Genomic DNA, 17030 nt, shown 5'->3' on the forward strand with positions numbered 1-17030 from the left:
GGACAGAGTCAAACTGAGACACTTGGCAGGGATCTGGAGTTATTTTGAAAATAAAGGACTTTGTGGGCTAACATTCTGTAATCCAGTCTAGACCAGTATCTATTCAGACTGTGTGGCTGGAGGCTAAGGACTTCAGATCACATGAATCTCAGATGATGATGGGTAGAAATATGGGCTCTAATGTTTACTAGCTTTGTGACCTAGTGAGTCATTTCAGTTCTCTGTGGCAGAGGCTGTTTTCTGCTCACCAAATATCCAAGAAACATTTACATGCATCTTCATATTTACTCACCCCACTTATGACTGGGGAGAGGCCATATGAGAAGTTCTGGCTAACAGGATATGAACACTTAATGGCTCCTAAAAATCTCCCCTGAGATTTTCAGCTCGTTATCTTCTCTTCTGCAGAACAGGGGTTGCTAGATGATGGAAGTATAGATCCCTGAATCGCCTTCTATAGAAGAGTGGCACAGAAGAGTCATCTGACCCACATAAGACCCACACCAGACTATGGGATAACAACCTGGTTTGTGTTAAGGCCTTGAAATTTTAGGATTTGTTTGTTTCTTCAGTACTGGCCAACATTTGTCAAAGGAAGAGGATAAAGACTATCTCTTGTGTTTTTGCAAAGATAAATTGAGATTATTTATATAAAGCATAGAACAATGTCTTCCATAATATAGACTTAATATATGATAACTATGAGAGTTTATTTTAATGTTATTCATCTAGAGATTAAGAATAAGGTCTTCAGAATCAATAGATGTAGTTCATGTCTCAGATATGCCACTATGTATGTTAAGAACATTATTTAATTTATTTGCACTTTCATTTCTTTATGAAATGGCAATAAAATAGGATCAAATTCACCAGGTAATACATGGGGTGGTGGTGGTAGTAATGGTGGCTGATAATCTTCTGCCTGATCCCTCATCAAAGCAGCACAGTTAGCCATTAGGAAAAAGAACTAACGATATAAGCTTATATTGAGATTCAACTGCAGTTTTGATTAGATTGATGGAACTAACCAGTCATTGTCCAGCTACTAATAGAGTGGTCTCCAGCCACAGAGGCAGTGATCAGATGATGGCCAATTATCTGAGTATCGCAGTGATTTTGCTGCTGGAGACAAGAAAAAAAGACAAGCAGGAGTTTAGGAGCTGGAAAACCAATGTATACAATTTTGCCTTTATGTTGAGTTTGTATTTCTCTTTAGGAAATTTTAGAGCAATAATGGATGTAGCATTAAAAATTAATTTTGCTTTTTTCCAATCATAATAGTAATAGAGTTTATTACAGGAAGCTAGAAGAACAGAAATTTGGACAGCAAGAAAAACATACATTGCTCTAATCCAACAAACAACTAATAATTTTTCTGTATTTATAGTCATTCTTTTTTTCTATGTATTTTATTTGTTTATTTAACATAGCTGGATTTTCTAATGTTATATTAAAATTACTTCTTAAACATTATTTTCAAGGACTGTAAATTACTTAATTATGTAAATGTACCACAGTTTACTTATTTATTTCTTTTGTAACATTAGGTTTTTGCTGTTGTAAATAATGACCCTATTAACTTCTCTATTACATATTTTTACATCCTTTGATTTATTTTGTTGGGATAAATCTACAGAATTGGAAATACTAGGACAAATAGAAAAGATATTTATAAGAAATAATGCACTATATTGCCAAATTGCTATCCCCAGCAATACATGAAAATGATAGTTTCACATGGCCAAAAAGGGGTTTATTTTTGTATATTTCTAATTTTTAAAGTATCCTTAAAATATTATATGTTAGTATAGAATATCCAACTACATATTTTTATATATATATACAGTAGTCATTTTATTTTGCATTTATTCATATGAAAATTTGTCTAATCTTCTGAGATTACTCATCATAGTGCATGATTTTTGAATTATCTCTTTATGTCAGTTGGCAATTTAATATTTTTCTTATTGATTTGCATGAATGTTTTTTTATCTTAACAATATTAGATATATAGTCTTCTTAACCTATCTTATATTTATTATCAGGAGAAATAGTAGATGGCTGTCCAGTTATCCTTAATTCATCTTCAGCTGAATATGTGGCTATCTTTTTACTCTCTCACATTTTCTCATAACCAAATTGTCCATTGACTATAATTAAAATCTCCCTTTTGGATGGACTCTCAAGCTTAGTAGTAGCCAACTCTTCGTGAGTTGAGGTGTAGGTAGAGACTTCAACTTTTAGCAAATGTACTTAATATCTGTTGGTTATCTCAAAAAATGACATAGTTTCAGAATTTTATTTTTAAGTCCCATTTAAAATGTTTCTTTCAAAACAACTTTGGGACTGTCAGAGAGGTACTGAACTGTGGTCGAGTTTCTGTATAAAGTGAAATCTAAGAAATAATTGGCATCTTCATAGAAATTTCTGTTAGAACCACAATTTACATTATTTCTACTTCAGTCATTTTCCAATATTTTTTCACAGAATACCATTCTAAGCACTGGGAATGTTTTCTCAGAATTCTCCCATGGAGGTGCTGCTTTTCATGATTATCTGTCCTGGTGTGAAGCAGAGAAGTTGGCAGAGACTGTGGTCCAAGCTGTTAGTTGAGCTCCTGTGAGTGGTTTCAGTATAAGTATTTTTCTACCTATTGTTGTGTAGCTAGGTATCCAAATGCCACAATATTAAGCAAATATCTCCAAGGTATGTGACTTTCATACATTGTGGATTCTTTTTAGACTATCCTCTTTATTCAACCCTGGCCTATTTTGATGTTTAGGAGAGAAGATCTTAAAAAGATTTCAGCTTCTAGAATTTCAAATGCGCCAGGACACACACTGAATAACTTTATTATCAGAAAGTAGTACACTAAATCTCTTCTCAGTTTAAAAGGCATCATTCATTCATTCAACAAATATGTCTTGCCTTCCTAGGGGAGGAGTTCTGTCTGCATTTGAATTTCGCTTCATTTATTTAGCAGCTATGTGAATTGGGCTAAATCTATTTGACCTTCTCAATTTTTCTTACCTATCTTGCATTATTTCTACTACAATGACCATAAGCCAAGTGTACTACTAGGCAGAAAGCATATTTTAGTGAATAAAGCAAGCACAGACCTTGCATGTGGTTAAACACAAGGTGGAAAGAGGTTTCTAGGCTTTGGAGAGGATAATAGAGACTGCCTAATGCATCTCTCTTTCTAAAATGAATATAGGATACAAAAAAGGAAATAAAATTTCTCATAGCTCATAACTACAACTTTAGTAGGAGAAAAATCACCAAAAAATTAATTTATATATAGATGGAGTCTATGCAAGACGAGGACTAGAATCAGGAGCCTAGAATCAGGTGGAAACTGAGTGGAATTGAATAGAGGGCAGTGGAGTCTTACTGACAGTGTGACACTGATTTCATCAGTTGAGGTTCATCCCCAAAAGGACTGAGTCCCTGTATTTACCTGAGTGGGTAAATATGATGCAAAGTTTCAGTAACCTGGCAGATAAAAGCCCTGGCAACTGAGGAATCTGAAGAAAGAGGCTAAAAAAGTAAGCAACAACAGAGGGGGCTTTCATGGGAAGGCATCATTTCTGGGGGAAAAGACTGTATCATGGAACATGGAAGTGTCTCTGGGAGGCTTGGAAGTTAAGGGAAAGGAAGCTGCTGAAGATAAGAGCCAGAATATCACATGGAAAAAAATAGTTATTCAGAAGAAAACACAACACACCCACACACACTTACAAATTCTTAAAGAAATTGAACATCACTGTAGCAATAGAAGAAGACACTCTTAAATGTGGAAATTGATTATAATAGCCAATCTCTGATATCACTTTTGGTCTAGGAAAACCCAACACAAAGACACCGATGACAAAATGACCCAGCACCCCATAAGGTAATTATACATGATAAAAGAAGTGTTTAAAGAAAACTCAAAGCCTCAATAACTTATAAAGATGAGAAATGCCAATACCTGAATTAAACATCCAAATCAGATAGAGAAAAGATTAAGCTGAAAGAAAGCAGATAAAATGTCAAAAACAGCAAAGGAAAACAGAAAAACAAGAGCACTAACAAATAATTAAATATTATAAATTACTTTCATATGTAATAATGACATTGTGGTCATGTCTTTAAAAACTGTCCTGGAGCTCTCTTACATTACTAGTTGAAGGCAAAAAATGATCTGTCCACTTTGGAAAAGAGTTAGGTAGTTCCTTAAAAAGTTAAACACACATTTATTATAAGACCTGTCTATCCTGCTTTTTGTTAGAGATCAATGAAAATTATGTTCATACAAAACATCAAAAACAAATGTTTATAATGGATTTTTTATAATTATCAAAAACTGAAAAAATCCAGTTCTTCAACTAATAAATAGATATACAAACTGTGATACACCTATAAAACTGGATTCCTACACAGCAATTAAAAGGGATAAGCTATTGATGCATGCAACAGCATGAATGAATCTCAAAAGCATTGTGCTAGGTGAAAAGCCAGATTCAAAAGGCTACTGTGATTCTATTCATGTGGCATTCTAAAAACAGCAAAACTATTGAGGCAGAAAACAGATCAGTGGTGCTGGAGCAGGAGGAAGACTGAGTACTAAGGGGCATAAACGAATTTTTTGGTATGATGGAAATGTTGTATGTCTTAATTTTAATGATGTTTACATGATGTATATATGGCTCAAAAAATGGAAATGAACATCAAAAAGGGTAAATTTCACTGCATGTGAATTATACCTCAATAAGTCTCACTAAAACAGTCTTACAGATTTAAAAGAATTTTAGAGATTCTTGATAAAACTTTTACAAGTAAAATAATATAATATTTGATATTCTTTTCAGGATAACCTGATGGTTTGGAGAAAATAGGTAGAGAAATACATAAAATGACCAAGAGTCATTCAACTAACATGGTCCAAACTCCTCAAATTGTATACATCAAAGATGCACAATTTTTGCAAATCTATTACACCTCAACAAAGCTATTAAAATAAATTAATTAAAAACTAAAAAAAAAAGTAAAATGAGATTGCCCAAGAGTTGTAATTTTTGAAACTAGAGCTCATTATACTGTACACTTCACTATTCTATGTATTTGGTATTCCTTCCTTATAGTAAACAATATTTCAAATATAAAGTTAAAAGTAATTGGAAATTAGGCAACATAGAATAAAAATTGGATTTCCTATATTATTCTGATGGAAAAGCAAATCTTGGCATATTTTGCAGGAAGCTGTTATGTGGCTATCACTGCAAAAAATATGGCTTGAAAATCTTCAGTTTGAAAGTCTAATTTGGAATTTTATAAAGTAGATTTGTTTTATGGGAGTTCCATATTAAACAAAATTAAGCTGCAGTTTCTCAGAGTGGTTAATATACTACTGTGGTATACAATATTGCCCAAATTAATTCGTATGTAGAATTCCCAAAACATTTGCAGAAATAATGTTACATAGAACATACTTGAGATTCCATACCATTTTCAAGACTGACAGTACATATTAGTAGTAGCCTAGGTGCTAAGAGGCAACTTAACTTAATGCTGGAGTCAAAACTTGGTGCTTCGTGTATTAGAGTAATGCTAGTTCCTATAACCTAATTTCCTGAGGTAAAGTGACTTAACATGATAGAAGTGATTTCTCCCCCATATATCTGTCCAGTGAAAGTATTTTAGATAGTCATGGACTTTCCCTCATGCAGTGCTTCAGGAATTGGAGCTCCATCTTATCCCTTTTCTATCCTCTAGAGCAGCAGTCCCTGACCTTTTTGGCACCAGGGACCGGTTTTGTGGAGTACAATTTTTCCATGGACCAGGGGCGAGGGATGGTTTGGAGATGATTTAAGCACATTACATTTATTGTGCACTTTAGTTCTATTATTATTACATTGAAATATATAACAAAATAACTATACAACTCACCATAATGTAGAATTAGTGAGAGCCCTGCTCTTGTTTTACTGCAACTAAATGTCTCATCTGGGGGTGACGGGACACAGATCATCAGACATTAGATTCTCATAAGAAGCACACAACCTAGATCTCTCATATGTACAGTTCACAATAGGATTTGTGTTTTTATAAGAATGTAATGCTTCTGCTGATCTGACAGGAGGTGGTACTCAGATGGTAATGAGAGCGATAGAAAGCAGCTGTAAATACAGATGAAGCTTCTCTTATTCACCCACCCCTCACCTCCTGCTGTGCAGGCCATTTCCTAACAGGCCATGGACTGGTAGCTAGAGATCTATGATCAGGGGATGGAGATCCCTGCTCTAGAGGTCTAGGTACTTCTTCATCTAACCAGCCTGAAGGAAGAATGAATGGAAATGGCACATTGACACCTTAGTCACCTTCAACCAGAAGATACATACATCACTTCTGCTCTCATTCCATTGATCATTCGTCTAATGCCCTATTTAGATACAACCAAATATGAGAAAAGTAGTTCTTGGTGGGGCAATTATTTTGCATGAAGGGAAAACATGAATTTTTATTGCACAGTTAGCTGTCTCTCCTTTTGAAATTCCTTGAATTCCTTGAATTCCACCAGATATTATGATTCAAATAATCTGAACTGGTGCCCTGGCATCAATATCTTAAAAGCTCATAAATAATTATATGGTTAAAAGCTCCCGGATAATTATATAGTTTGACTTAAGAACCATAGAAAATAGTCGCTGATTCTTACTGTAGAAAAATAATTTCTTTGTTGCCAATCCTGAGCAATTTTTCATAGAATATTTTTTTCAGAGCGATTAAGCATATTTCCTTATAGAAGATCGGGTTCTTTAGGAAGCAGAATCATAGCTGGTACTTAGCATGTAGGAGATTAAGGAGAATCAGCCCATATAGAAGGACATGAGGTGGGGGAAGCAGGATTGATTGGGCTGGGGGGAGGTTGAGCTATAATGTAGGCCCTGCATCATGCTTTAGAGCTAAAAGAGCTCATCAGTTTTCCTCTTTTGGGAAGAAATAGCTGGTTCCTCATAACCCTGCTTCCATCTGTTGTAGAGTAGATTTACCCAAAAAGGACACAACGTTGGGTGAAGCAGCTCACTCTAGCTAAGGTAATTTCTGAAAGGCTGATGTTGAAGGATGCTTGCCTACCGCACACTCAGCAACTGGGGCGTAAGACTCTCCTTTAAGGATATGCTTTAAAGAGGAAACAAGTGGTATATTTCCATGTTTATCACAAGCTTAGTCTTTCACTGGTAGACAAGATTTGGGCTCTAGAATAAGATTACCTGTGTTCAGCGCCACACCATTTACTAAATGTGTGACATTGGAAAAGATGATTTAACTCTTTTGAACTTGAGTTTCCCCATGTAAAAAAAAATATATATCTTTTTAAAAGATCATCATGATAACTAAATATAATACATATAAAATATATACCTTGATTGGTGCTACTTCTTGCTCCCAATTATTTTTATCCTCATGGTTATCTAGATTTCTAGATATAACTAGATATCCAGTTTTATCCTCATGTGTTAACATCAAGAAAGAACATGTCAGTAGCCTCTGCAACATGTGCACTTTCCAGTCAGAATCAAATTCCTTCCAAGTCCCACTCAGGCACCTTACAGTTGGTTATTCAATCAAAATTCTTATCTGCCTTGTCTGTTCTATGAGTCTTTAGAGTACCATAGAATTTTTGTGACTGCAGGTCCTGCAATTGTTTAAGTGGCTTCTGACAGAACTGCTCCTTCATAGCTTACTCAGAAATGAAACATTTTTTTCTCTGCTGAACATTTAAAACATATTAAATATGTCTGAATGATTTTTTAGCACTGCTAATAGTAATTTGCTAACATTTGCTCAGAGTACCAAATGATTCTGCTCACTGGGCTGTTCTCCTGAAATCTTTGTTATTTGAGTCTATGACCATGTCACCCTGAACACGCCAGATCTCATCTGAAATCTTTTTTATTTGGGACATTAATAGGTCAGATGAAACAATTAGGAGCATTGTTCTAGGAAACTTTGGATGAAATATCCATGTGAAACCTTGGGACCGTGCTCCAATTTCCTCCTGAAGCATCAGGGTAGATCAGTTTGTTGCATTAATTAGCTGACATCTTAGGCTTGGAGGGGCTGAGACATAGGACAGGAACTTTGCAATTATTTGTGGTAGCACGGTAAGTAAAAAGGATGGATGAAGGGCTGCCCAGAATTCTAGTTCTGCCTCTAGACTCATAGGCTGTAGGTAGAGAACGTGAGAGGCCAAGTGGGAGAAAGGGAACCACATTTCAAAGGGAACACTAAAAGTATGCCTTATCAACTTTTGACTTAGTTTTGTTAATGTTTGAAAAACACTTGAAGAAATTTGACAAAAAGGAGAATAATTCAAACAATATTAAAGTGTATACAATGAAACAGATTTTCCCTCCTATCCCTTACTCCATTTCACCATTCCTTCGCAGAGGTAAACACTGACACAAGCTTCTTGATTATTCTTCCAGAGCTCTTCTCTGAGGATAAGCAGATATGTGTAAATGAATGTACAATGCCTACTTAGTGCTTTACTGTTAACTAGATTAATTAGATTACTATGAGGTTGACACTATTATTATCATCACCATATTATAGATGAAGGCATAGAGAGGTTCAAAAGATGCCCAAGGATACACAACTTGTAAAATGTGGGTGAAAAATCATATAATATAGACATAAACATATGGATACATAAATATACTGATATATAAATGTATACACACAGACATCATATAGTGGATTTTATAGTGATATATTCTTTGAAGTTTATTTAGATTGTAGCCTTTTCATATTTTAAATCATGCATTCATGTGTTTCCTTAAAGGTCACATGGCCTGCACAATTCAAAAGGGTCATTTATGTAGATTACATTTTTTTTATTATCCTTTAAGTTCTGGGGTACATGTGCAGATCTTACAGAATTGTTATAGGTATACACATGCCATAGTGGTTTGCTGTCTCCATCCCCACGTCACCTAGGTATTTTTCCTAATGTTATCCTTCCCCAATCTCCCCACCCCCTGCTATCCCACCCTTACCCCTCCAACCCCAACAGACCCCAGTGTGTGATGTTCCCCTTACTGTGTCCGTGAGTTCTTATTCTTCAAAACCCACTTATGAGTGAGAACATATGGTGTTTGGTTTTCTGTTCTTGTGTCAGTTTGCTGAGAATGATGGTTTCCAGATTCATCCATGTCCCTGCAAAGGACATGAACTCATCCTTTTTTATGGCTGCATAGTATTCCATGGTATATATGTGCCACATTTTCTTTATCCAGTCTATCATTGATGGGCATTTGGATTGGTTCCAAGTCTTTGCTATCCTAAACAGTGCTGCAATGAACATACGTGTGCATGTGTCTTTTTAATAGAACAATTTATAATCCTATGGGTACATATCCAGTAATGGGATTGCTGGATCAAATGGCATTTCTATTTCTAGATCCTTGAAGAATTGCCACACTGTATTCCACAATGATTGAACTAATTTACACTCCCACCAACAGTGTGAAAGTGTTCCTTTTACTCCACTTCCTCTCCAGCCTTTGTTGTTTCCTGATGTTTTAATGATCCCCATTCTAACTGACATGAGATGGTATCTCATTGTGCTTTTGATTTGCATTTCTCTAATGACCAATGATGATGAGCATTTTTTCATGTTTGTTGGTTGCATAAATGTCTTCTTTTGAAAAGTGTCTGTTCATATCCTTTGCCCACTTTTTGATGGGGTTTGTTTTTTTCTTGTAAATTTGTTTTAGTTCTTTGTAGAGTCTGGATATTAGCTCTTTGTCAGATGAATAGCTTGCAAAAGTTTTTTCCCATTCTGTTGGTTGCTGGTTCACCCTAATGATTGTTTCTTTTGTTGTACAGAAGCTCTGGAGTTTAATTCTATCTCATTTGCCTATTTTGGCTTTTGTTGCCATTGCTTTCAGTGTTTTAGTAATGAAGTTCTTGCCTATGCCTATGTCCTGAATAGATTGACTAGGTTTTCTTCTAGGGTTTTTATGGTGTTAGGTCTTACATTTAAATCTTTAATCCATCTGGAGTTAATTTTTGTATAAGGTGTAAGGAAGGGGTCCAGTTTCAACTTTCTGCACACGGTTAGCCAGTTTTCCCAACACCATTAATTAAACAGGGAATCCTTCCCCCATTGCTTGTTTTTATCAGGTTTATCAAATATCAGATGATTGTAGATGTGTGGCATTACTTCTGAGGCCTCTGTTCTGTTCCACTAGTCTATTCTCTGTTTTGGTACCAGTACCATGCTGTTTTGATACCAGTACCATGCTGTTTTGATTACTGTAGCCTTGTAATATAGTTTTAAATCAGGTAGTGTGATGCCTTCAGCTTTTTTTTTCCTTAGGATTTTCTTGGCTATGTAGACTCTTTTTTGGTTTCATATGAAGTTTAAAATGTTTTTTTCCAGTTCAGTGAAGAAGGTCAATGGTAGCTTGATGGCAATAGCATTGAATCTATAAATTACTTTGAACAGTATGGCCATTTTCCCGCTATTGATTCTTCCTAATCATGAGCATGGAATGTTTTTTCATCTGTTTGTGTCCTCTCTTATTTCCTTGAGCAGTGGTTTGTAGTTCTCCTTGAAGAGGCCCTTCACATTCTTTGTTAGTTGTATTCCTAGGTATTTTACTCTCTGTAGCAATTGTGAACGGGATTTCACACATAATTTGGCTCTCTGTTTGTCTGTTATTGGTGTATAGGAATGCTTGTAATATTTGCACATTGATTTTATATCCTGAGACTTTGCTGATGTTGCTTGTCATCTTAAGGAGATTTTGGGCTGAGATGATGGAGTCTTCTAAATATATAATCATGTCATCTGCAAATAGAGGCTGTTTGACTTCCTCTTTTCCTAATTGAGTACATTTTTTTTTTTTTTTTTTTTTGCCTGATAGCTCTGGCGAGGACTTCCAATACTATGTTGAGTAGGAATGGTGAGAGAGGGCACACTTGTCTAGTGCCAGTTTTCAAAGGGAATGCTTCCAGCTTTTGCCCATTCAGTATGATATTGGCTGTGAGTTTTTCATAAATAGCTTTTATTGTTTTGAGATACATTCCATCGATACCTAGTTTATTAAGAGTTTTTAGTAGAAAGGGCTGTTGAATTTTATCAAAGGTCTTTTCTGCATCTATTGAGGTGACCATGTGGTTTTTGTCTTCAGTTCTGTTTATATGATGGATTACGTTTATAGATATGCATATGTTGAACCAGGCTTGCATCCCAGGGATGAAGCCTACTTGATCATGATGGATAAGCTTTTTGATGTGCTATTGCATTCAGTTTGCCAGTATTTTATTGAAGATTTTTACATTGATGTTCATCATAGATATTGCCCTGAAATTTTCTTTTTAAGTTGTGTTGTGTCTCTGCCAGGTTTTGGTAACAGGACGATTTTGGTCTCATAAAATGAGTTAGGGAGAATTCCCTCTTTTTTATTGTTTGGAATAATTTCAGAAAGAATGATACCAGCTCCTCTTTGTATGTCTGGTAGAATTCAGCTGTGAACCCATCTGGACCTGGACTTTTTTTGTTGGTAGGCTATTAATTGCTGCCTCAACTTCAGACCTTGTTATTGGTCTATTCAGGGTTTCAACTTCTTCCTGGTTTAGTCTTGGGAGGGTGCAGCTATCCAGGAATTTATCCATTTCTTCCAGGTTTACTGGTTTACATGCATAGAGTTGTTTTTAGTAATCTCTGACTGCAGTTTGTATTTCTGTGGAATCGGTGGTGATAACCCCTTTATCATTTTTTATTGCATCTATTTGATTCTTCTCTCTTTTCTGTTTTATTAGTCTGGCTAGCAGTGTATCTATTTTGTTGATCTTTTTAAAAAACCAGCTCCTGAATTTACTGTGTTTTGAAGGTTTTTTTTTGTATGTCTCTATCTCCTTCAGTTCTGCTCTGATTTTAGTTTTTTGTCTTCTGCTTGCTTTTGAATTTGTTTGATCTTGCTCCTCTACTTCTTTTAATTGTGATAATAGGGTGTTGATTTTAGATCTTTCCTCACTTATCATGTGGGCATTTAGTGCTATAAATTTCCCTCTAGACACGGCTTTAAATGTGTCCCAGAGATTCTGGTACATTGTGTCTTCATTCTTATTGATTTTGAAGAACATCTTTATTTCTGCCTTCATTTCATTATTTATCTGGTAGTCATTCAGGAGCAGGTTGTTCAGTTTCCATGCAGTTGTGTGGTTTTTGAGTGAGTTTCTTAATCCTGAGTTCTAATTTGATTGCACTGTGGTCTGAGAGACTGGATGTTATTATTTCTGTTCTTTTGCATTTGCTGACGAGTGATTTACTTCCAATGATGTGGTCAGTTTTAGAGTAAGTGCAATGCGGTGCTGAAAAGAATGTATATTCTGTGGATTTGGGGTGGAGAGTTCTGTAGATGTCTCCATCTATTAGGTCCACTTGGTCCAGATCTGAGTTCAAGTCCTGGATATCCTTGTTAATTTTCTGTCTTGTTGATCTGTTATTGACAGTGGAGTATAAAAGTCTCCCACTGGAGGAGGAGGACTCAAGATGGCGCTGTGAGAACAACCCAGGATTGGAGCTCGTGTTGAATCCGCAAACGGTGAGTCTGAGCTGCATTTCCAGACTGATCTTTGTTGCCCACAGAACGGGGAAACTCCCAAGTATAAAAAAGACACGGGACGCCAGCAGCCGGGGCGGTGGCGGCCGGCCCTACCCAGCAATCCCCACAGGGCACGCTTGTCCGGGTGCCTTGTTGAACCGGCAACCTGAGACTTGAGAGGGCTGGACTTGAGACTGAACGAGACTTGGACAGAAGCCCAGCCCAGGGGATTGTAGGGACAGATCGTTTGGGATACCCAGTGGGACGAACAAAACCGCGATTTCAAACTATCCCGAGCAGACAGCCCGAGACGCTCTGTGGGGGAGGGGCGTCCACCACTACCGAGGCAACCTGCCCAAACTGAGATACACGCCCACTGCTGACGCAGCCAGCCATTGCCGAGGCAACGCGCCCCAACTGAGTTACACGCCCACTGCTGACGCAGCCAGCTGTTGCCGAGGCAACACGTCCCTACTGAGATACACGCCCACTGCTGACGCAGCCTGCCATTGCTGAGGCAACATGCTACAATGAAGAGACTCTGCCGCAGGGCGTGGCGGAGACCACAGCAGAGCGGGTAGGAACAGGGCGAATCACACAACAGCAGGGTGGAGCCTCGGCAGCCAAACAGTGGCTAGTCTGCCTTCTAGCTGGGCAGGACACCTCATCGAACATCCAAAAATAAAGCCCAAACCCCTCAACACAGAGCATTTGAGGGGAAAAAAAAAAAGGTTTTTTAATGAGCTCTGTTGCAGCAGAATCAAACACAGCAGCCTAACAGCCCTGAAGGAACAACAGAGCGCACAGCTCAGCAATTAAACCCCTATAAAGTACAAACTGTCTCCTCAAGCAGCTCCCTGACCCCTCTATATCCAAAAGACTGACATTAGGCAGGCATCATCCTGGGACAAAGATAGCAGAAAAAGAAACTGGTAGCATCCCTCGCTGTGCCACAGCTGCTAGAGGTGCACCCCAGACAAGCAGGGTCTGGAGCGGACCTCAGCAGTCGTACAGTGAAGGGGCTAGACTAGTAGAAGGAAAATCAAGCAACAGAAATACTTCATCATCAACATTCTGGGTGTCCACTCAGAGACCCAATCGAAAAGTCAGCAACTATGCAGATGACCAGCGGAAAAATCCACAAAGATGGGAAGAAACCAGCGCAAAAAGGAGGAAAACACCCAAAACCAGAACACCTCGCCTCCTAGAAAGGACCAAAACTCCTCACCAGCAAGGGAACAAAGCTGGATGGAGAATGACTGTGACGAAATGACGGAATTAGACTTCAGAAGATGGAAAATGAGAAACCTTTGTGAGCTAAAAGATCATGTATTAAATCAATGCAAAGAAACTAAGAACCTTGAAAAAAGATTTGAAAAAAGATTCGAGGAAATGATAACAAGAATGGATAACTTAGAGAGGAATATGAATGAATTAAAGGAGCTGAAAAACACAATACGAGAACTTCGCGAAGCAAACACAAGTTTCAATAGCCGAACTGACCAAGCAGAGGAGAGAATATCTGAAGTCGAAGACCAACTCAATGAAATAAAACGAGAAACCAAGATCAGAGAAAAAAGCACAAAAAGGAATGAACTAAGTCTCCAAGAAATGTGGGACTATGTGAAAAGATCTAACCAACGTTTGATAGGTGTACCAGAAGGGGACGAAGAGAATGAATCCAAGCTGGAAAATACTCTTCAGGACATCATCCAGGAAAATTTCCCCCACCTAGCAAGACAGGCCAACACTCAATTGCAGGAAATACAGAGAACACCACAAAGATATTCCGCAAGAAGAGCAACCCCAAGGCACATAATCGTCAGATTCAACAGGGTTGAAATAAAGGAGAGAATACTAAGGGCAGCCAGAGAGAAAGGTCGGGTCACCCACAAAGGGAAGCCCATCAGACTCACAGCAGATCACTCGGCAGAAACACTACAAGCCAGAAGAGAGTGGGGGCCAGTATTCAACATCCTTAAAGAAAAGAACTTTCAACCCAGAATTTCATATCCAGCCAAACTGAGCTTCAGAAGTGAAGGAAAAATACAATCCTTTGTGAACAAGCAAGTACTCAGAGATTTTGTCACCACCAGGCCTGCTTTACAAGAGCTCCTAAAAGAGGCACTACACATAGAAAGGATCAACCAGTACCAGCCATTCCAAAATCACACTGAATGCTAAAGAGCTTCAACATAATGAAGAATCTACAACAACTAATAGGCAAAACAGCCACTTAGAATCAAAATGGCAGTATCAAATTCACACATAACAATATTAACCCTAAATGTAAATGGACTAAATGCACCAATCAAAAGGCACAGACTGGCAAATTGGATAAAAATCCAAAATCCATCAGTGTGCTGTATCCAGGAAACCCATCTCACATGCAAGGATACACAAAGGCTCAAAATAAAGGGATGGAGGAAGATTTACCAAGCTAATGGAAAGCAAAAAAAAGCAGGAGTTGCAATTCTCATCTCTGATAAAATAGACTTTAAAGCAACAAAGATCAAAAGAGACAAAGAAGGCCATTACATAATGGTAAAAGGATCGATACAACAAGAAGAGCTAACGATCCTAAACATATATGGACCCAATGCAGGAGCACCCAGATACATAAGGCAACTTTTTAATGACTTACAAAAGGACTTAGACTCCCACACAGTAATAGTGGGAGACTTTAACACTACACTGTCAATATTAGACAGATCATCCAGACTGAAAATCAACAAGGATATCCAGGGCTTGAACTCAGACCTGGAGCAAGCAAACCTGATAGACATTTACAGAACTCTCCACCCCAAATCCACAGAATATTCATTTTTCTCAGGACCACATCACACCTACTTTAAAATTGACCATATAATTGGAAGTAAAGCACTGCTCAACAAATGGAAAACAACTGAAATCATAACAAACAGCCTCTCAGACCATAGTGCAATCAAGTTAGAACTCAGAATTCAGAAACCGACCCAGAACTGCACAGCTTCATGGAAACTGAACAACTGGCTCTTGAATGTTGACTGGGTAAACAACGAAATGAAGGCAGAAATAAAGAAGTTCTTCGAAACCAATGAGAACGAAGACACAACCTGCCAGAACCTCTGGGACACATTTAAGCAGTCTCTAGAGGAAAGTATATAGCAATAAGTGCCCATATGAGGAGAATGGAGAGATCCAAAATTGACACCCTATCGTCAAAATTGAAAGAGCTAGAGGAGCAAGATCAAAAAAACTCAAAACCCAGCAGAAGACAAGAAATAACTAAGATCAGAGCTGAGCTGAAGGAGATTGAGACAGGAAAAACCCTTCAAAAAATCAATAAATCCAAGAGCTGGTTTTTTGAAAAGATCAACAAAATAGACAGACCACTAGCCAGATTGATTAAAAATAAAAGAGAGAACAACCAAATAGATGCAATAAAAAATGATAAAGGGGAAATCACCACAGATTCCACAGAAATTCAAACCATCATCAGAGAATATTACAAACAACTCTATGCACATAAACTAGTAAACCTGGAAGAAATGGATAAATTCCTGGACTCCTGTGTCCTCCCAAGCCTAAACCAGGAGGAAGCTGAAACTATGAATAAACCAATAACAAGGTCTGAAGTTGAGGGAGCAATTAAGAGCCTACCACATAAAAAAAGCCCAGGTCCAGACGGGTTCACAGCCGAATTCTACCAGACACACAAGGAGGAGCTGGTACCATTCTTCTAAAACTATTTCAAACAATCCAAAAAGAGGGAATCCTTCCCAAATCATTTTATGAGACCAACATCATCCTGATACCAAAACCCGGCAGAGACCCAATGAGAAAAGAAAACTTCAGGCCAATATCCATGATGAACATAGATGCAAAAATCTTCAATAAAATATTGGCAAGCCGATTGCAACAGCAAATCAAAAAACTTATTCATCATGATCAAGTAGGATTCATCCCAGGGATGCAAGGCTGGTTCAACATATGCAAGTCTATCAACGTAATTCACCACATAAACAGAACCAAAAACAAAAACCACATGATTATCTCAATTGATGCAGAGAAGGCATTTGACAAAATTCAACAGCCCTTTATGCTAAAAACCCTCAATAAACTCGGTATCGATGGAACGTATCTCAAAGTAATAAAAGCTATTTATGACAAACCAACAGCCAATATCATACTGAATGGGCAAAAACTGGAAACATTCCCTTTAAAATCTGGCACTAGACAAGGATGCCCTCTCTCACCACTCCTATTCAATATAGTACTGGAAGTTCTAGCCAGAGCAATCAGGCAAGAAAAAGAAATAAAGGGTATTCAAATAGGAAAGGTGGAAGCCAAATTGTCTCTATTTGCAGACGACATGATACTATACCTAGAAGACCCCATCGCCTCAGCCCCCAAACTCCTGAAACTGATAAGCAACTTCAGCAAAGT

The 17030-nt window shown here is 37.6% G+C and overlaps 1 long non-coding RNA gene across 1 annotated transcript in view; it reads right to left on the minus strand.

Annotated features, from left to right (window-relative positions):
• Window positions 1-1017: 1017 nt before the first annotated feature.
• LOC144578503 (uncharacterized) overlaps window positions 1018-17030 on the minus strand; it is a 49482-nt gene continuing 33469 nt past the window's right edge. Inside the window, exon 3 of the long non-coding RNA XR_013524405.1 lies at window positions 1018-1122. This is a non-coding gene — a long non-coding RNA (uncharacterized LOC144578503). The remainder of the gene's footprint in view (window positions 1123-17030) is intronic.

The sequence above is a fragment of the Callithrix jacchus genome, chromosome 12 (genome assembly GCF_049354715.1).
Source record: "Callithrix jacchus isolate 240 chromosome 12, calJac240_pri, whole genome shotgun sequence".
Taxonomy (NCBI): domain Eukaryota; kingdom Metazoa; phylum Chordata; class Mammalia; order Primates; family Cebidae; genus Callithrix; species Callithrix jacchus.